General features: G+C 42.9%; 1 long non-coding RNA gene across 11 annotated transcripts; it reads left to right on the top strand.

The window, feature by feature from the left end:
* LOC308195074 lies at positions 1-19,035 on the top strand. 11 transcript variants are annotated; one of them, XR_013951225.1, is made up of 5 exons: positions 1-8,372; positions 9,241-10,740; positions 12,247-12,319; positions 12,869-12,897; positions 14,960-19,035. It is a non-coding gene; the product is annotated as an uncharacterized lncRNA (long non-coding RNA). The 11 variants fall into 11 exon arrangements; XR_013951222.1 differs by having other exon boundaries at positions 9,241-9,491; positions 12,869-19,035; XR_013951227.1 differs by having other exon boundaries at positions 9,241-12,319.
* The last annotated feature ends 2,163 nt before the right edge of the window (positions 19,036-21,198 follow it).

Genomic DNA, 21,198 nt, shown 5'->3' with positions numbered 1-21,198 from the left:
CACTGCTGAGAGTTAGAGCTTTGTCTAGAGGTTTTGGAGAAATTCAAAATTTTGTCTCTGAAACAAAGTGAAGCTGCAGCCTTGTGTCGTTCTGGTGTAGCAGGACAGTAGATATCTACTCAGTTGCAGGTCTGCCCAACCTGGGGAGCATGAAGTAGGATTCATATCAAAATATGTTCTCCCCAAGGAAAGAAAGTGATGTGAGTCAACTGTGTCTGCTCCTCGGTTATATTATCCTCTTAGAAAAATGAGTAAGCAAATCATGAACATTTGCAGCAGTGGATGAAAGAGATTCTGCATGGTGTGGGAAGGGAGGTGGACAGGAAGGCCAAGCAGCAGATAATTTGTCTAAGGGGCAAGGAGAATGAAGGGAGTTACTCACCATTTTCACAGTTGCTGCAAGCTAATTAAGAGATTGAAGTAATTCTGCAAACTTCTGCATACATCATGGAAAAGCAGCTAATTAATTAACAGTGCAAATCATAATCATTAAGGAATTAATCTTTCATGAACTTAATTGGGAATGGTGAGTGTACATGGGAGGATGACTTTTGGAGTATGAATTACAGTTATTTCTTTCCAAATCACTGCTAGTTAATGACGAAAGAGAGCAATATTCTGAGCAAACAATGCAGAAGGGAACACGGGCTGTGTAACGATCACAGCTACGAGTGGTAATTGATTTGTGTGTTGGTAAGGCTCACAAATTGGAGTGGTATTTGGTGTGATGGCTCTGTTCCTAGAGACCACCATTTGTTTATGGTAATGAAGGGTTACATCGTCCTTGAGCTGGACCACGAGACTTCCCTATCTGGGACTACCCTAAGGGGCATGTTCTTGCTAAATCTAGATCTAAAAACTCCAAGTGATGTTTCCCAGGGTTTTTGGATGCGCTTGTGGCTTTCCAGACTATTACAAGTGTATCTTTCATTTTATGCCTGTGTTTGGGATCCAGTTCCCACTGGCTGACCCCCTTCTCCTCCCCTCTGCCATACAGAGGTCGTTTCTGCACCAGGGCGTTGTGAGCGTGTCAGGGTGCTCCCAGTACAGAAATCCCTGGCTGTGCTTTGGAGAGTTTTCTGCCTTAGATAATCGTCTCTCTTTCCTCTAAGTTCTAGTGCAGGGGTCTTGGCTTTAGACTGCATGCTGCTAATAATCGTTCTTAAACCAGGCAGTCGTACAGACTGCGAATTGGGTAAGCCTGAAGACGTATTCAGGGTGGGGGGAGAGGCAGATCTTACTGAGATTTACCCTGGGTAGCACATGCCAGTGGAGTCACACTAATGGAAAAATGTGGGAACATTTTATATATATAAAAATATATTTTTCTCATATAAAAATATATTTTATTATATAAAATTATATTTTTATGTAAAAAATATTTTTTTATTTCTGGTTAGGGAGTCTGAATAAGGGTCCTCCACAGACCAGGAAGCTACAAATTGGAACAAAAAATAATTAACAACCTCCTTTATTGAAACATGACTTCAACTATATAGTTAGATACCCATTGCTATGATAACACAGCTCTTCTAGGAGCAACTGATAGATTCATTGTTCATTAAAGTCTTTAACAATCTTATTCTCCTTGTTTATTTATTTTTAGTGGATTTAAAGTGTTTTATTCATTTTTACTTTTATGTTCTGGACATAGATAACAGCCTATATCAGAAGCTAACACAGTCTAAGAATAAAGGATGCTTACAAATATCACTCTCCTCTGAAAACATTTCCTTCCGGATGCTATGCACCTGTAGTTAGGCTGTACATCTGCACAGACATCTGTTTGCATTCTCCCCTTCCAGCAGAGTAGGAAATGTGTCTTTCAGGTGGAATTGCTAGGAGGCACAGGATATTTTCACACTTTGCTCTTCCAGGCTTTCTTTGACATTCCCAGTCCCTTCTGTGAGTTCCAGTAAACAATAGCCTAGCCAGTCCTCTTCGGTATGCAGGCACTTGGTTCTTGTGCAGTGCGGTAAGGATGGCAGCAGTGGAGGCAGTGGAATCAACCTTTTGTATAATGGGTGGTGAACTGGAAAGAAAACAAGCTACTCATGGACCTTGCTTACCAGATTTGGTGCAGAATGTCCAGCACAAACCAAAGGATGTGGTCTTATGAATGAGGAATTAGAGTCCTTTCAGACTGAGTGTTTTACTTTGCTTTGATAAAGGGCATATCTATAAAGTTCAGACTTCCTTCTGGCATGAGTGCTTGGACTCTTTCAATGTTTCCCCACAAAACTTGTGCCTTTTCCAGGGTTCCATGTGATATTGGAGAGCATGCAATAGTCCATGCCCTGCATGATGACTGGGAACCAGACAAATGCCAACTCAACTGTTCTTCAAGCAGGAGACCCATGCAGAATGAAGCAAAGTAGCTTTTTTTTAAAAAAAATAAATATATATTTCTCCTATATACATATTTCATACTATATACATATATACATCTACATATATATATATTCATATATATACACATACATATCTCATATTTCTCATATATGAGAGCAGGTTGTATTAATATGGGCTTTAGGCTCCTAAATGCCTTTGTGAATTTGGGCTTCAGATATTAGGGAGAACGAAATATTCGTGGCTTGATGGAGTAAACCAGTCCCATGTATTCTTTATGGATTTTACTGAAAGAAATAAGTGAGCAAGTATGTGCTTATCAAGAACATTGCTAGGCTAATTTATTACAGTTTCATGAAACTAATTAAAGAGGAACAAGACAAGGATGAAAATGAGGTCACAATTAAGGCTGAAACAATAAATCACTGCATTCAGAAATGTAATATAGAAAAAAAAAAACCACATACACGCAAAACCCCACACTGAGCTGAATTATGAGTTTGGCACCAGAAAGAACTAAATCTTTGTGTAAATTCTGTTCAGAAGAAGATAACGTAGACTAAGCTCTGTTTGAGCCAAAAAGTACAACTCATTTCCTTGTGGATTAGTGCATTGGGCTTTGCTGGGGAGAACCTGATGCATCATGAGCACAAGTCTCTGTAGGATCCAGGCACCAGGTCTGGTTTAGCCCATTGCTGGATGGTGTTGCTTAGCGTAGCATCTCTCTGCCCAATATTCTTCCCATAATGAAGGAAAAAACATGACTGCTCAGAGCTGCTCACTTTTAACATGCTCTCCTTGAACATCTCTGTGCTTACATGGTTTTATGTTGGTCCTTATTTCCCTCTTTCAGGTATGTACAAATATAAATTTTTTTTTTCCTTTTCTTTTTTTCCCCCCACACCCTTCAGACAAAGGCAATTGCCAAATCAAGCTAAACAGAAGTTTTAAGTAATAGTCTTTTTAATAGCCTATATTTACTGACAAACCGGGATATGCACATGCTCAAGAATAAGAAATCGGACCTGCCAGGGTCCTTTCATTAAAGCAAAGGAGAAGATAGACATGCTTTATCTCTGCGGTTCCTTCCCCTGTGCTGTGATCAGATGGAGAAGTACTGACCTAGGACAACTTCTCCAAATGACACGAACCTTTCTTTTCTCTTTCACTGAATAGCTTGCCTGAGGAAGGGAGAGACATGCAAATTCAGATGTTGCCCAAGCTTTTGCCTTCGCATGGTTTCATATTTACCTGGCAACCTCCAAATTTAGCCATATAGGAATGCCTAATGAAATTGCAATATTTTAATCCTGCCTTTTCTCCATCACATGTAGAATTTACCTTTATTTCTGCTGTAAATTCTATTTACATTTTAAATAGGCAGTGAGACGGTGGACAATGGAGCAAAGGAACAGACCACAAAAACTAGAAGGAAATGAAAGAGAAAAGAGATCCTGCATGGTGTGGAAGAGCAGAATTTTTTACTATTCCGTGTACTGCCTGCTGCATAATAACAAACGAGGTCACTATTCTTGTGAAGCAAAGTTGATTTTTCACATAGAATAACACATGGAGGGATGACTTCCGTGCTGAATGCAAAGGCTAGCTTCAGAGAGCTTTCTCCAACCTCCCCATACCACATCCTGCTCCCCTCTAATGAAAAAAATTTATTGCACTACTTAGGAAAAAAAAAACCAAACACCTCTTAAACAGTGTAGAAATAAACATGCTTTGTGTCTCTGCGGTACAGATGATTGCACCCTACTGTAGGCAAGGCAAAGACGTTACTTAAAGCACTGCAGCCCATGCTGTTAGGGTGGGGTGTTGTACTGCATTCTGCTACTTCCTTTTCTCTTCTATATCTTTGGGCTCTGTTAAGGCTCCTCCAGCCCCTGGGTACGTGCCCCTTCCAGGCATGCATGGATCTGGCTTGACCAAGTGGAGTTGGCTTGGACCCTTCTGATTAAATTGTTTTCCCAGGCTTTGAGTCGACTTGCTAGGATTGCTCCAGCTCCGTTTTGATCCTGGGAGCCTCCCATACAAACCTACTTCTGAATTTCCCATGAAGAACTGATGGAGGAGCAGACTTCCTCCCTCCCTTTCACAGCTGGTATTTTTTGCTGAGGGGTGTCTGCATGTGTTTGTGTGTGGTGGCTGCCTTATCTCCTGAAATAGAATAATAAATGTGTCAATCCATAGATGGAGACAAGCAGGGAATAGCCCTGCTGCTGTCTCTTTGTCCTATATACTGCTCGCTGCATTAATTAAACTTCATGCAGGAAAAATAATATGTTAACAGTACTAAAACAGCACTAATAGATGACCTGGCCAATTTCTTTAGTGGCAAAGTATAAATTTTAAGTGTTTCTCTTCATTAAGAGATCTTCAAGATTGCATTGCTGTAGATTACTGTTCCAGGACACTTGAGATTATGCCCTAACAGCAGATTTCACACTGAAATGAGGGACAATTTAGTACTTACATGAACTTGCAACTTTAAATGGTTATGTACTACACATAGTGACTAGCTACTGCTCTTGCTTCATCATTCCCAGGCTGACACTATAATGGCAAGCTGTCATTTTCCTGGCTGTTGGCAGCAGGATAGAGTGCTTAGGAGTGTGCCTTTGTGGTGCTGACAGCTGTGAAGCACAGGAACAAGGCTGAAAACAAACCAAATTTGAACTGTAACCATGCTGTACTTAACAGAACTGGAAACTTGGTTTTCTTCAGCAATGTTTGCAGCTGACTCACCTTCAAATGTGATTTTTGTTCAAACAGAAACCCAGCTATTTCCTGAATTTTAAGCTGAAATATCTACATGGTATCATAGAAGAGAATTAGTCTGACATCGCTAAATTCCAAACCCAAGCACACCTTTAAAGATGTGAAATTGCCAGAGAAAATGCAAAACTTTCTCTAAAATGTTTGCGGTTAATTGTCTCTTACTGTGGGAACATCTCAGACTTTTTTTTTTTTCTAATGCTCTTGAGATTGAAATGGGGAGAAAAAAAGAAGAAAGAAAAAAAGAAACAAATGAAAATGAAGGCTCCAAGGTTCAGTGCTTTAAGAAAAATGTCACTCTTGGGTGAAATTGCAAGTGTCAGCAAAACTGTCAAGGACTGGTGGAATCCATAACACCCATAATTAGTGTTGCATTAAGTGGATGCTGATCTCAGCTCCAGTCCTTAAAGTGAAAGTAACTCCTTTGATTTCAGTAGAGTTACTGAAGATTATTCTAACTATAAATGAGATCATACTCACAGAGAAGCAGTAATATTTGTCACTTATATATCTTATTAGAATGAGAGAGATCTCCGAAATAACATTGTTCAGAAGAAGAACTAGCCAGGCGTTTGTTCCCATTTATTCATCCTCTGCAGGCAAATGTACAAACAAGACAGAAATAAAGACAAATAAAGAACAAACTGCAAGAAAGTGTCAGAGCATAATCTCAGGAAGGCTGCTAGGGAATTCCCAAACAGAGGTGCATGTTAAAGTGCTGTGATCCTTGCAGTTCTTGCAGCTGGCATGATTTTTAAGCTACTTCTCTTGCTCTGCTGGCCGCTCATCTAATGTAGGCCAGGACGGGGTTTGCTTTATTTGCAATGACAGCACACTGCCGATTTATCACCCCAGGGTCTTTCCAGTCAGGGCTGCTGGTGGTAGGAGGGCTCAGAGCTTCTAGTTCACTGCTCTAACCCCTCCACTGGGCTCAGCTGCCCTGGACTTGCGGCCAACAGCTTTCCAAGGAGATTTCTGCCCATTTGCATGGGGCTCATCTTGTCAGCTCATCAGCATTAAGTACCGTCCATGCTCAAACCCTTGCCCTGTGGGAATCACCCTGAAGATCAGAGACATCAGGGAGAGTGCACAAACAAAGTCTTCTTTTTTTCTGAAAAGAAAATTGACCTTTCCTAAGGGAAAATTTTGAGGCTTCCTTTTTAAACTGTATATAGAATAAGCCTTGGAGCTGGAAAAATGTTTCCCTTACCATTTTTTTTTTCTTTCATTCTTTCTTTCTTTCATTTCTTTCATTCTTTCTTTCTTTCATTTCTTTCACCGCAGATATTAAGACTGATTCAGTGGTGTCAGAATAGGGCCAGGGTCACTGAGTTTTTCGCAACACAAACTAAAGTTTAAGGTAGTCGAATTTAATTTTTAATGTATCTAAGCAATGTTGCAATGAGACTCCTGTGTAAGAAATGTCAGTGTGCAACATTAAAAGGTGAGAAAAACCCTGGTATACACACTTTTAGCATTCTTCTCTACCCACACCTTTCAGGACATCAGCTAGAAGAGTACCTTGTTTTCAGGTGTGGATCTCATCTTGAATGCTCAGATTTGGCAGCAGTAGAGCAGTCAGGCTGAGTGTTTGCAGTTGAGTTAAATGTCAGTGTGGTGAGATTTTGGATACTGGGGATAGATATATAGCACTTTGTTTCCACCTAAACATTGCAGTAGATGCCTAAATCCATTGCCCAGTGTAACTGTTAGTGTCTTTTGCAGGGTTCATCTGTCCAGACTGAGATCTCCAGTACCATGCTATTTCTGTGCTGGCAGGAGCTGAGAGCACATAGTGCAGACCAGTGGTGTGATGTGTTTTCAGCACTTGCATTATCATGCAGCCTCTTCTTGTCTGAGGAGGACAGGTAAATCAGGTGACCTGATGCTCACCTCTAGCAGCAATTTTCCTTTATGAATCTCATCTATGGCATCTTCTATTTATCTTCCTTACAGATGGAATAGCCCTTGGAGCGCATGGCACATACCCACCTCTCTGAGACCTCTTTGTGCTTATCAGGAACTCTCTTTCCGCTTGAGATCCCCACACAGCTGTTATGCTGCTGTCTTCTGGTGTGAAAAGAGAAATCCTCCAGCCGGAGAAGCAAATCACCTGCTCACTTGCTTCTTTTCTGTATCATCTTCTGGAGGCTGAAGGCATAGCAGGGAGGAGGACAACTAGCTCTGCAGGCTGCTTATGAGTGCTGCCTGTTTTTGTGGCACGAGGCCAGCTGGGTTGCCCTTTGGTGGTGTGGGACTGTAGAATGGATCGGATGGCGTGTGGTCTCCATGCTCGAGTGCTCAGGGTGCTGGCTCAGAGGAGTAATGGAGCACTCTCCGAGACACGCGCTCTCCTCCCATTGATTCAGCAGGCTGTTCTCTTCTGTCTGTCTGAGCTTGCGGGCTTTTCGAGGCCAAGGCTTGATGAATGAAACTCTGGTAATTACTACAACATGAATTCAGGAGGATCCTATTGGTAGGGTTCATCAGCAACTCATTAATTAAACTGTTGCCATGGTGCCGGTTGCCCTGGTAGCATGAAATCCTTTCTCCTCCCTTTCCCCTCCTCCTCTGCAGTTCACAGGCTTCTCATTCATATTCTTGTGCTTAACATGAATGAAGCCAGAGAGCACGGGGCTAGGGGAAGAGGCACTTGAGGAGAGAAGATGCTTTTTCCCCCACTGTGACTACCCCCTCATGGGCCTGAATAATCACTCAGCTCTTCCTCTGTGTTTTTCTTTCCTTGGAAACACAAATTCTGCCTCATACACATCCTGTCTTTTTTTTTTCTATGGTTGCTTACAGCTCAAATCCCAATTACCCCAAGCACCTGTGTTCTTGGAATGAGTTCCTGTGATTGACAGTGGTGCAAGTAAAGGGCTGGGCACTTTATCTGCAGCCTAATTGCAGAGGCTTGGCAGTTTTCTAGAGGTAAGCCTTTGCCTGTGTGGGTTTTCTCTGCTTGATTAAATCACAATATTTCCTCTGTCTCTGAAGCCAGAAAGGGCCATTAACTCTTCCAGGCTGTCCACCTTCATAGGACACAGCAGTGACTCCCCCCCATGTCTTCTGCTTTGTGCCTGAAAGCTTCTGGCTGATCTGTGATTTCCTTGCCAGAAGATGCCTCATCTTTGTATAAATGTTGATAATGATGGAGAACACAGCACCCTGTGGCAACCTGTCCAGCCAGGTGTCTAACCACTCCTTGTTGCCAAGAATCAGCCCCCCCAACATGCATGGTAGGTCTTGTATGACATTACTTCTCTCTTTCATGTTTTTTTGCCTGTGGGTGCTTTCTCACAGAATCTAGCAGCTCCCATCTTCAGAGATGAAATCCCATCTCATCCCTGTGGATGTAGATGGATGGTTGATGATTTGCCCTCAGCCCACCATTCTGGCCATGTCTGGCTGTAAATATTTGCAGAAGAAATGCATCCATAGGAAGACATGGTTGTATTCATTCTGTAAGGGTGTTTTTCTGGTTCAAAGTGTTTGAAGTAATAATGATAGGGCTGTGTTTCAGCATCTAAGAACAATGTTTTCATAGCACAAAACTGAGAGTATATGGTACGTATGAGTGTGAGGAAGTACAGCCAGCTGGGGTGGTGTCAGAGGAACACACATGATTAAAGAGTCAAACCTGACCTTGTCCTTATAGCTGCTGGGAGTGATCACTGGTGTGTGCTGTCCTTTGAGCTCTGTTCTGGGGAAAGACACAGTTGTTATGGGCCAAAATCACACCTGTTGTGCAAGAACAAGTAGGTAGTTTGGACGACTAGGGTTCTGAGGTCCATTTTTCTCCCTAGCTCTGTTTTATTTAACAGTCTAGACATTGCATTAGAAGTAGGGATGAAGTTTATCCCATGGGCTAGATTATTCCCTGTCTGCCTGCTACAAGGTGTCACCCAACTTCGTCCAAAGTCTCTGGCAATGGCAATGCTTTGAAGGAGGGCAGTGGAGCAGATGGGGCTAGGGTCTGAGCAAAAATGAAAATTCAAAGGTCCCTGATTTGGCCCTACCTAGAAATGTGAAAAAGTGCTAAGTCTGTCATATCAGTTCTGTTTTCTCCAGGCATTATATGTTCTGCTTCACTCCCTGCCCATTCAGATGAATGTAAAACCCTTGTGAAAGTGCCATGAAAGCTGGAACCCCTGGCAGAGGACAGCACCTTCTTCCCTGGTAGCTCAGAGCCAGCACGTGTGACTGCACTGGTGTTACTGTGGAGCTTCTTGAGCAAAATACACAGACAAATAGAGACAGACCAACTGCCCATTGCAGTCTGTTGCCAAAACAATTTCAGCCCATCTGAGGACAAAGCAAGAAGGACCCCACTTGTCTCATTGCCTCTAAATTACTATGTGAGTAAGAAATGCTTGTATCTGTGGGGAAAAGCTGCCTGTCCTAGAGATGAGAAACCTGGTACAGCCTGGCCTACCCCTTTGTGGGCTGTTACTTGGTTTTTCACTGTGGTTTTCCTTCCCCTCGAGTTTTCTGCACTAATTTTGTAATAACAGTTAGTGCTGGGTTTCATAAACAGACATACAACATGCAATTAGAGTTTGCTTTGTGTGAAATAAAGTAGCTGTGAGTCATATCCAGACAAGTGAATTATCTGTGATTATTCAGCCAAGAAGGGAGACAGTGGTGTGCAGAGGAATGTGCTATGTATCCTTATTAATATTTTGCTATATACCATGGCAGGGCTGGCTCCTTGGGATGTCTGCATACAAACAGCAACACGACTGACTCCTCAGAGGCCATGTTCCTCTGCTACTAAGACTTATGCATCATGGCATTAACATTGCTTGGTCTTTCTCTGTTCCTAAAAAGAATAAAAGGAGAGTTACTTGGTAGACACAAGTGTCTTTAGGAGTCTGAAGTTAAATGAAGCAAATCATGTATGTGGGGAGGAACAAATATGAAAGAAGTCCCTTGAGGGAAGATAGCAAAAAATAGGTTTTCAGCAGTGCCCTTGGTTGATGTGCCCGATGAATCTATTCCTTTTTGTCCTCTGGGAATGAAAAGATGTCCCAGGAAGGGGCCTTGGCATGCAGAAGGGACTGGGAAGCCTTTTGGGGTGAGAAGTTGCAAGCTCAGTGAACCAAGGTGTTTTCTGCAGTGGCATCACAGCACATTTCTTATTTATTGCCAGGTAGGAAACTTACAGGCTGTGACTCTGCAGTGAGGGAAGCACAGACACACGAGCCATTTCCTGACGGCAGCCAGGGAGAGAGAGGGACGAGGTGTGGGCAATGTGGGCAGGGAGCATGCAGGCTGCCCGCTTCACACAGTTGCATACTTGTCACAGGAGGGGTGATTTTGAAACCAGTGGTGCTTCTTCAAGGGCAGGGTCACGTACCGGGAGGGAGTAGATAGGAGTTGCTAAACAGCATCTTCCCAGTCCCCAGCGCGTAGCTTCAACTGCCCAAGGAAGCTTGTTTGCCATCCATTGCAGGGAATCTGTTGACCCTTCCTCATCCAGTTGCAAACTCCTTCATCTACAAAATGACAAGGAGAAATGCTTAATCCTCCACGATGAATCTAACAGATGCTTCTCCCAGGAAATGAACTAAAGGTTGCAGCTTTGCTTGAGTGATTGTGAGTCAGGTATGAGTCATTCCTCCCTTGAAGGGCATATGGATGGGCTTTGCTGATAAACACACAAAGAGCACAGAGCCTGGGGTGAAAGGTTATCACAGGAAGGAGGAACTAAAAACAAAAACAAACAAAACCAAACAAATAAATGAAAAAAACAAAACAACACGACCCCCCTGCCTCTGAGATCGTATCGGTATACTCCGAACTGTCTTCTGTTGACAGCACAGTGCATTAGCTGGAGGTTTTAAAGACATTGTCTCTTCCCTCTGCACTTCCACTGCGTAGTAACTTGTAAAAAGTGGACAGGAACTTTCTGTTTTAATGGTATTTGGATATTTCTACCATACAGATAGTTTATATTGAATCTGATCACTGCAAGATGCCTTGAGCCCAGGGAACTGGCAGTTGTGGATAAAGGACATCTGCAGCTGTTTTTGCACACTAGAGCCAGGTGGTCTGAGTATAGATTAACAAACCACTGAATGTGACAGCACAGAGTACTTGAAACCCCCGTAATTAATCTGTGTTTAAAAAAAAAAAAAAAAGTCATTTGCAGGGGATAACTTCATACTGGATGGCTTTCCAACTAGCAGTGAGCATAAATGAATGAAATCAGTACAGAAATTGCTGGCCAAAATTACCTAACTTTGTGCTATGCCAATAAGAAAAAAGGTTTGCAATAGTTGTGTTGGGTGTAAAACTGGTTCCTGGAGCAGACTGTAACTGTTTTCAGATGATCCTGTTAGCTCAGTGGTAATCCCTGATCCCATAGGACATCAGAGGCTGGAAAGCTGGCTGCAGCAGCAACAAATTAGCATTAATTGTGCTTCATCTGATGGAGCAAATCCTACCCGAGTGCATCCAGACACCAATTTTCATATGCAGCCATTCTGACCTTTTTACTGTCAAGCTGTTTCTTAATGATGTACATTTATTTATGGCAAAGTGCCTACGAAAAGCAGTCTAGCATCCTACCTTAGGAGGCCAGTGGAGTGTGATCTGTAGGAACAGCTCAAATCTTTTACTAGGCTGACTGCAAGTAGAGGACAGATGTGCTTGTTAGCACGCAAGTCCATTCCCAGGTCAGGAATGGAAGCTGCTGCTGCTTCCAGATAGAAGCAGCTCAGGACCAATTCCTCTGGGTTCAACTTAATTATGCTAATCATTAGAGGGATAAGAGTGGGTGACTCGCAGGACTGAAGAAATAGCTACCCTTTCTGGGAAAAGAGAGTAACTTGTAATTAATGTGAATGGAAAATGGAGAGTTTAATTTGGGCAGAGAGAGGACGAGGTGGTGGGGAAGATTAAAATTAAAATCTCTGACTCAAGTCTGTGGTGTTAGCTGTCTGGGAAGGTTATGATTTTTAGATTTTGGGCTCATAAAGAGCTTACACTTTGCCATGTGGTAGGAAAGTCCAAGGAGATGCTGTTTCTCCTGGCTGCTGACTGTTCCAAGCTGTTGCTGGTGGATGCTTGCAGTACCAGTGTTCCCTTTCGTATGTATTTGTATTGCAGGAGACCTCCTCCTTGTCCCAAGTCTGAGAGAGGAAAGTCTGGGACCAGCCAGACTGTATATTTTTTTGCATGGGTATGTAGAACAGAGCTAATCTTTTCACATTTGTCATCACAACAACCAGGGGGATTACAGGTTTGGACCACCTCATAGCCAATGTGTTGGGCATACCCTTGGCCTACGCAATTCCTCCTGTATCAGTTCAGAAAGTGCCTTTCACCCACTTAACAGCATTTTGTGCCTAGCATAGCTAATGGGTCCAAACCTCCAGAAAATGGGAGTCAGCTCAGAAAGTTACCACTGCTGGAAGGTTAGCCCTGTTGTCCTGCTCCATGGAGGAGGTGGGAGATGCTTTTGGGGGTTTCAAATCTGCATGGCCATGACATTGGTATGAAGGAATAGCACAGAGAAGAGCCTGTTCTGGCTCAAGTATCTCTTCCAGGAATGGTGACTCTGTTGAGTAAGTCTTAACTTGAAGAGCTGAACCATTTACTGTGTCCCTTGAAAGTCATTTTACTATGTCAATGACCTTGACTGGTTTTTCCTAAAGGGCAGGGGAGAACACATCCTTCTTAGAGCAATGGCTGTTGCTGGATAAATGACATGGTTTTGGTTCTTCCTCAGGTCTGAAATAGAATCAGCAGACTTTAAAGGTAAGCGCTTTAAAGTAAATTAAAATCCACTTAATATTTAACAACTTTTGTATCAGTGAGGTCATCTCTGAAAGAAAAAGGTATTTGATACCTGTGAAATAGAGGATGGAAGAAAGAGTGGAATGAGGTATTTCTGAAGGGAGCAAGACTTCAGTGTGTCCTTCTGATGAAGAGGGCTTTAGTGACTGCAGCTTTCCCCGCCTGGGAGGGAAAAACATCAGTAGGCCAGGATCGGAAGCAAAATGTGTTGGCCTGCTCTGCTTTCTCCTCCGAACTTTGCTGTCACGGAAGGGCTTTGACAAAGCAGCAGCAAGGCATACTGGAAATCTTCCTCAGAAACAGAAAAGTCAAGTTGCATTCCAGTCAAAAAACAGCTTCCCAAGGCTGGTGACGTACTTCAAGATAGTGAATAAGTGACCCAACAACAATATCTGCTTTTCCCTCTGGCAGGCTTCAGCACCTTGGGAGATGGCTCCGCTGAGTCATTCAGAAAGCAGTTTTCAAAACGTGGCTTCTTGGCCTGGATCTACACAACTTCTTTCTCTGTGAATTTTGGCCCAGTTTCACTGATCAATGAAGGCGGGGTAGGAAACCTGCCCTTCTCCTGCTGCACTGCTCTCATGTGGCAACCAGCTCAGATCTTTTGGCAAAGGCAGCCCCAGCTCCTTAGTGTCCAATTAATTCTGATAAGTCCAACAATTGCTAAAAAAAAAACCCTGGGATCTGATTTTTGCAAGTCTCTCCAATGGGATCTTCGTCTCCTGTGCTCTACAGTAGCGAGCCATGTAAGATAGTTAATAAATATAAACATGAAATAGAAGAGGTTGCTGGGTTAGATCTTTTCCATTAAATATTTGGTTTTCAATACATGAAAGCTGGAGCACAGTGCAATGTAAATACAGCTTCATGTTTTAAATATAAAAATTCTGTCCTAGGATGGGCCCTAAGTTACCTGGCAAGTCGTAACAGGTAAGAGGTGTCTCTGCGCTTGTCTGGTTATAAGGAGGCAAGGTGCTGGCAGCATGGCACCTTGCATGACCCTTTTTGTGCAGGTGAATTAGGAGTCCTATATCTAATTTCAAGCCAGAGGATATTCTAGTATCTGTATTGCAGGCGCTAAGATTTTTTTTTTCTTGGGCATAGCTCAGGCAAAGCCACTGGGGATGTTAGAGCAGTAAGAAGACTGTGTCAGAGCAGGACCACCTTTCCTCTGAGAGCTCACTTTGGAACCAGGACTCTCAGTCTGTGTGAGACTTTTAGTGCTGGCACCACTGCAATCTCCCCCACAACCTGTGATGGGGAAAAAAACACCTGAGTGGGAAAAAAAGAGAATTTTATTTGCACAGCTCTGGGCAGGGCTTGCTCTGCCCTGAAGCAGAGATCTGTGCTGGAGGTAGCATCCAGCTCCTCGAGGTTGTCCCCATGAATTGCCATCACTTTGGCATGGTTGGTGAAGCAGAGAGGAAACAGGAGAGCCCCTGTGGGAGCTGCTACTGCTTCCCATCTGATCTGTAGTGTCAGAAGCAGGCTCTTGAGCCTCAGTGTGAACCAGTGTGTGAAGCATTTCATCCCTTGCCAGCTTCCCAGGAAGTCAATTGTTCTTCCTCCCTTTACGGGCAGCCTCTACAACCAAGGGACTGGGGAGCAAATAGGAGTTGGGGCCTGGGCACCTGTTTCACAGGACATTGGGTCAGATCTGCGAGGCTGGCTACTGGCTCATCTCTGTTCCAGGCTGATGACAGCTGACAGCTGTGGAAGACAGAGGGAGAAAGGAGGAGACAGGCTTGATGTGAAAAAAAAAAGGAATTGGGACTGTAAAAACACACCGATGATGGTTTTTCTAGTAGAATTCCAATTTCAAATCTACATGCGTTGAATCAGTGTTTAGCAAACCCCACTTGCCAGGCCAAATTAGCAGCCTCATTTGTTGCTAGTAGCAGCTCTTTAAAACTCTTAAAGAGGGGCTCCTTTTAAAATGTGGCATAAATAGGATGTTTTTTCAACAGTAGCATTTCCTTGCTTGAGTGCTGCAGTAATTTTTTTACCCTTTGGTCTCCCACAGCTGGTATACCAAAAGAAAATGATAGCACAAAACCCAGCCAAGCTCCTTGGAAATGTAAATAGACCGGAAACACTGATGTCCTCTTAACACAGCATCAATCATTGCCGGGTGCTGGAAGTGGCAGCACATTCATTATGGTCTACGTAACCATCACAGGCAGCAGATGGAGCACGTTTAAGACCTAACAGTGGAGTGTTGGAGGTATGCATGATTCTCTGCAGAAAATGGAGCACAGATGGAATCTGTCTTGACCTACTCACTCAGTAACTGCAAATTCCTTATGTTTTCAGAGCAGCTCTCTATTTATCAACAGGCTTTGTGATGAGGTTTGGAGACCATGCATGTAGTCCCTACTCACACTGGTCTCTATTGACTGTTAGCTGAGTGTCCCGTGCATTTGCAGTGAAGTAGCAGACAGTAAACCAAGGCAGGCCGTTAACTTCCACTGGCCTTTTCTCAAGAAAAATTAACCCATTTACCTTTTTTAAGCAGGCTGTTTCCAAAAATAGCAGGCTTTGGAGACACTTCTGTAGGTAAACCATTGCTTCTGGTGCTCAGCACCACATTCTTCAGCCACAAGAAAAGAATCAGATCAATCCATACTGGAAAATTCCTATACCACAGAGCCTTCTCCCAGAATATAGAGGAAACTTAGAAAGCATGATGGGCAGTGCTAGGGCCTCTGTTTGAATGATGGTGGTGTGAGATGCTTTGACCTGGTGATGAAGTGTAGGGTGGCTTTTAGCTGTTGTATGTTCTGACTAATAAATATTGTCCCTACCAACGAAAGAGTAAGATGAACTCTGCTTCTAGCTGCAAGGCAAAGGGAGCAATTGTTTTAAAGAAAAAGCTGACAAACTGAAGGAATATAATAAATACTCTGCTGTACTCCTTGTTTCAATTACGAGCCTTGCAGGGTGGTTCTTATTAGGAGACATTTGCAGATGTAATTTTTTGGGTGTGCCATCTTTGTCTGAAGGGAACAAGCAACAGTCACTCTCCAATGGATGGACCTTTTTCAGAGGTCTCCCTCTTGAGGAGCTGTCTCTTACCACCTCCTCTTCCCCACTGACTATCACAGGAGCCTGTGAGAACACATAAAAGAAATGCCTGTGTTATAGGTGTCTAAAGGAATGCAAGATAAATCCCACTTGCAGAGTCCTGATGGGACCTTGTCATGTATCCAAGCCTGGTGGGCTTCGTGTGTCTTCGTGTGTCTTCAGCTCTAACTAAATGAGAACAAAATGAGTTGCTCCTTTCATTTCTCCTTGTGCACTCAGACTTCAGTGAGGTCTCTGGTGGATGTGTACCTGAAAGACATGATCAATGGAAGCCATTAACTCAATCAACACATTCATTCATACATCGGCAAATCTCATTTTTTTTTCAGTAGTGCATCACCAGTCTATATAGACATTTGGGCAGAAATCTTTCTTCATTCTTCTTCTCCTTTGAGTCCTGATTGTTATGTCTGTGTGGACAGCTCTGGTAAGTATTTCCCAGGAGACACCAAGATCTTTAATTCTGGGTTTCTCTTGGCCATGTCTACATGGCACATGCCTGACTGCATTTCTCTGTTGATCAGTGATGTAATATGTGATCCTAATGGACACAGGAGGCCAGAATACTGTGTTGAAAGTTATGTTGAGGTTGTAGTTATACCAGCAACACTGTTTTCAGAGCTTGTTTTGCTGAACAACTCTAGGGATGAAGTTCGGCCTATGCTCAGACGAATAAAACATTGTTATATTATCCTGACTGCCTGATGCAGGAGCATGCCAATTCTTTGATGGCCTTGTGGGATGCTTGTTTCTCAGCCAATTGCTATGGGAAAGCTTGCTTTTTCCAAGTACACCAGGTGGTTATGCGAGTCATTGCTTTTCAGGTTACCGTCTTTTTCATGCAAAGGGGTACGTGATACAGCTGCCCAGAGGAACTGCCAAGGAGTCGCTGTCACTGAGGGTTCTTACATGGTAGAACTGATTAATAGCTGTGCTGGCAGTAAAACAACTGAAGAATCAATCCAGCCTGTGTAGAACCACAGCTTAGAGTAGTGAAAGACATCTTGCAAGTGTAGGAGGATATTCACGCCACCTTTGTCTTTTAAGATGCTTATCCCACCCAAGAAGGGTGGTTGGGAGCTGTTATATATCCTTCTCTTTGTTAACTACAGAGCTGAGGGGTCTCTAACTTAGGGAATAGTTTGACAAGTCTTGCCACCAGAAACGTTATAGGCTTCTTTTCCCCTGAGAATGTCCTCCTCTTCCTCTCTATCTCCCTTCAAATCACTGTAGTCTGGGAAACTGATTCCACTTAAAATTAACCTTTTTTCTCCCCCCTGCTTTTTCACTTCCCTGAACCTGCTTATTGAATGATCACACAAATATCAGGTTAGATGCAATGAAAGTGGTGGTCAGAACCAGGTGGCAGAGCAGTGGCCTCAGTTGCCAAAAAAACAAGAGTTGAGCTAGGCCATAAAACCCCAAATGTTACATGATGAGACAGGTTAGAAAGGATGGAGGGCTACCCTTGCCCCCAAAATGAAGAAGGATGATAGGAAAAAGAAGGGCGTGCCTGCAGTATTCAGTGTTTGGTAGAAGTGCTAAAGGATCTTCAGCCAAGTACATAGTCAAGGATGGCAGTTGCTCTACACCAGCATGTAGCATCACATTAACAGCAGGCTGTTGTGAGCCCTGTGAGGTTCTGGCACATCTTACACAGCTTTACAACTTTCCTACCATCACCAGCATGCACACACTGGGTGAAGGCTTCTTGTGCAAGGATAAATAAGCTCCACCTTAACTAAGAAACAATCTCAGTTGAAATTTAGAAGAGGTGAGAGCATTCCCCACTTTGTGTTGTGCAAGATGGTCCCCAGGGAGACATGCCTTCAGTGTCCATCATACGGCTCCTGTGTGTGGGAATCTGGCTCCACTGGCAGGCATCCAACAGCACTGGGGAGGCTGTTTACTTCCATCCAGCCTAGTTTCTGTGCAAAATCCAGTGACAATTTAGGAAAAAACAAGGCATCCTTTATGATAGATAATGTAATTCCATGAGCACAGTGTAGGAGGGAAGTTAACAGCTGTGTTCAGGACTCCATACCTGCAATTGAGTTAGTAGGACAAAGGGTGACAACACCACCATCAAGGGAAACAGACATGTCTTTTCGGATTTTCCTGTCACAGGGACTAATCCATCCTACGTGGTTTACAGAAAGCATCTGGGCAAGCCTACCTGATACCCTTTGGGGATTTAACAATCTGTGGTAGAGACTGAGCTAGGTCTGACCCAGATGCACCCTTTGTCCCAGTTCTCCTCAATTTTTCTATGCCAAGCAAGGGTGGCTGCTGGCCTGTAAGGTAGATGCCCTCCCAGAGCTCCTCTCTTGTTTGGCAGTACAGCTCTCCCAGGTACAGGGTGGGAGCAGGGCAGAAGATAGACCTTGGATGTAGATACAATTAGTTATAGAGGATGTAAAACAAGCAGCACTATTTAGTTTCTGTCCAGAGCGGAAAATACACCCTCTAAACTTCACCTTTCCACGCAGTGTTGCAGTCAAGGCTATTGTATTTATTATTATTATTTTCTTCCTGGTTGTTAGAAGACATGATTTCATTGTTGTTATATTTAATCTGCTAGTTCTGAAGCTTTAGGATGCTACCTGCCGACCCTCTACTTCAATTCAAATCATACCTTTTTCTTGGTATCATTCATATCACAGCAAGAAGCCTGCTTCTGAGAACAACAATGGTGTATTATGCATACTTTGACTTCTTGGCTGATGCGAGATAAAAAAGTGGGGAAGGTGAATCATCTTCTCTGAAGCACTGACGAATACACACGAGGCTTTCAGATCACAGCTCTGTGTGGTACAATGAGTGAGTGGAGAAAGGGAAATAGTAGGAGATTCAGACAAATCAAGAAAAGCAAAGTGACCGTATATGCGGGTAAAGGGGTGTCTTTTTCCATTCTCTTGCTGGACTGTCCTGCTAGTACTGGAGCATTATCATGGTGTTTTTTCTTTTTTTTCCTTTCTTTTTTCCTCTTTCTTTTTTCCTTTCTTTTTTATTTTTATTTTTATTTTTATTTTTATTTTTATTTTTATTTTTATTTTTATTTTTATTTTTATTTTTATTTTTATTTTTATTTTTATTTTTATTTTTATTTTTATTTTTATTTTTATTTTTATTTTTATTTTTATTTTTTTTTATTCTGTCTCATGGTGGATTCCATGAAAAAAGGGGATTGGTGTGGTGCAAAGATGGAGGCCCTTGTCTAGCCAAGTGGTCACTCAGTAAGGTTGTGCTCACTGCACAACAAAGTGGGTGAATGCATGGAGAGGATCAAGAAAGAACTTTGAGAAAGAGTTCCTGAATATACCACAGCATTTACAGCTTGAGGGACATCTTGAAATATCAGAGTTTCAAATTTTTTTTTAAAGACATATGATTTCCCTTCCTTAAATGTTAAAGAAATGGGGAAGATCCTCTTTTTTTTTTTTTATCCACTCTTTCCTTCGCTTCTCTCGCCTCAAACCTCAGGAAAATGTGTTTGCTTGGAGACTTTTATTAAGCCCAGAAAAACTGAGAGGGTGGAAAGCTCTCTATTTCTTTATTTTCCTTCATTTGTAGGGCCCATAAAGACAAAAGAAGGTAGTGCTTCAAATTACTTATTTATTTATTTATTTATTTTTAATGTTGCTGTCCTGCAAGACATTTTCTTCAAGGCTGAGAGCAAGATTTTTTGAAAATTTATGGAGGAAACAGAGCATTCAGAAAACAAATCTACACTTCTCCGAGTGCCAGACCATATCTCTGAGGTAAGAATCTTGAATGACATGAGGAACTTCTTTAGCACTAAAATGGTGCCAAATCTGCCCATTTTAGTGAGAAATCCAGAAACTGACCCGAATATGGTGTCTCCATGTGCTGTCAGGGGTGAGACAATACATGCCAGAAAGTTTCTTCAGCTAACAGGGACATGTCCGATGCAAAACAGACATTGAAAAATAATGATAGGAAATAAAGTCTGCATACTATATAATAATGTGGGTAGTGAACCACTGCCATGAGAAGAGAGGGAGACATCTTTCTGGTCTAATTTGTCTCATCTCAGCTTCCTCAGATTTTTATTGCACAGTATGAAGCAGGTTATTTTTAGGGAGAGAGAGAATGACCAATGACTTTATCTGACATCAGATTTCACTGCATGGCTGTTGAAGCACTTGCTGTGGAAGAAATATAACAGGTCCTCAACCAATGTGGAGACTAAACTATTTGTTTATGCGTACATAAATAAAACATTGTGAAAGCACTGGATGCACCAGAATAAATTCTTCTGTCATTTGCAACACTGTAAAGACAATGGACGTGAGTGATCTTCCTCCCAACATAAAAAGTGCAGAAGAAGGTGTGAAGCTCTTACCCTCGCCGTTGAAACAAGTCCCAGAAGAACTGATGTCATTGTATTTGGAACAGCTGCTATCTGCCCGTGCTGTGTGGAGAGCCATATTTCGGCTGAGTCACCAAGGCCCGCCACACCCCGCTCTGTAGCACTCGCTCTCCATAGCGATTTAATAACTCACATTTACTGCAGAACTGTTATTCATATCTCATTAGATTTTGTGGGAGCTTCAGCAGTAAGCAACGTACATTGTCATGGTTCACAAAGCTGTTGTGATACTTGCCAACCAAGAGGAAATTGCATTTTCCCCTGCTGTAAAGCAGCTACAGAGATGGAAGCTATGAAATTAGTCAACCTTAACATGCATTAATCAAGGAAGGGAAGTTGAAGATGCCCTTGGAGAAAGATGGGCTGAGAGGCTGGGCCTAGAGGCTGGGCCTAGATACTGGGCCTGTCTTGGGTATGAGCGGTAGGCAAGAGACTAAGTGGCCGGTCTGGAGAGACCATGCTGTCATGAGAGCAGATGAAACCAGGAGAACGATGAGGACAGCACCATTAGGAGCAGCAGGAGAGGGAAACTTGGAAATAGCAGGTCTAACAGAGGCTCTCCTGAGCCACCTGGGATTTCAGACTTTGTTTTGTGCTCTGTGGGACAGGTAGAATATGAGCACTGGAAGGGACACATTTGGCTCTGCATGTTTACTACTCCAACGTTGTCCCTGTAAATGTGGCAGGTGACTGGTCTGCATGGCTTGTGTTCCCTGTAAGTGTGTGTCTGCAGGTGCCAGACTACAGGCAAACCTCCTTTGCACAGGAAGATGCTATATCCTCCT

This window comes from Anser brachyrhynchus, assembly GCF_964034855.1.
Source record: "Anser brachyrhynchus genome assembly, chromosome: 4".
NCBI classification, from domain to species: Eukaryota; Metazoa; Chordata; class Aves; order Anseriformes; family Anatidae; genus Anser; species Anser brachyrhynchus.
This window is presented reverse-complemented; position numbering and strand designations above follow the sequence as displayed.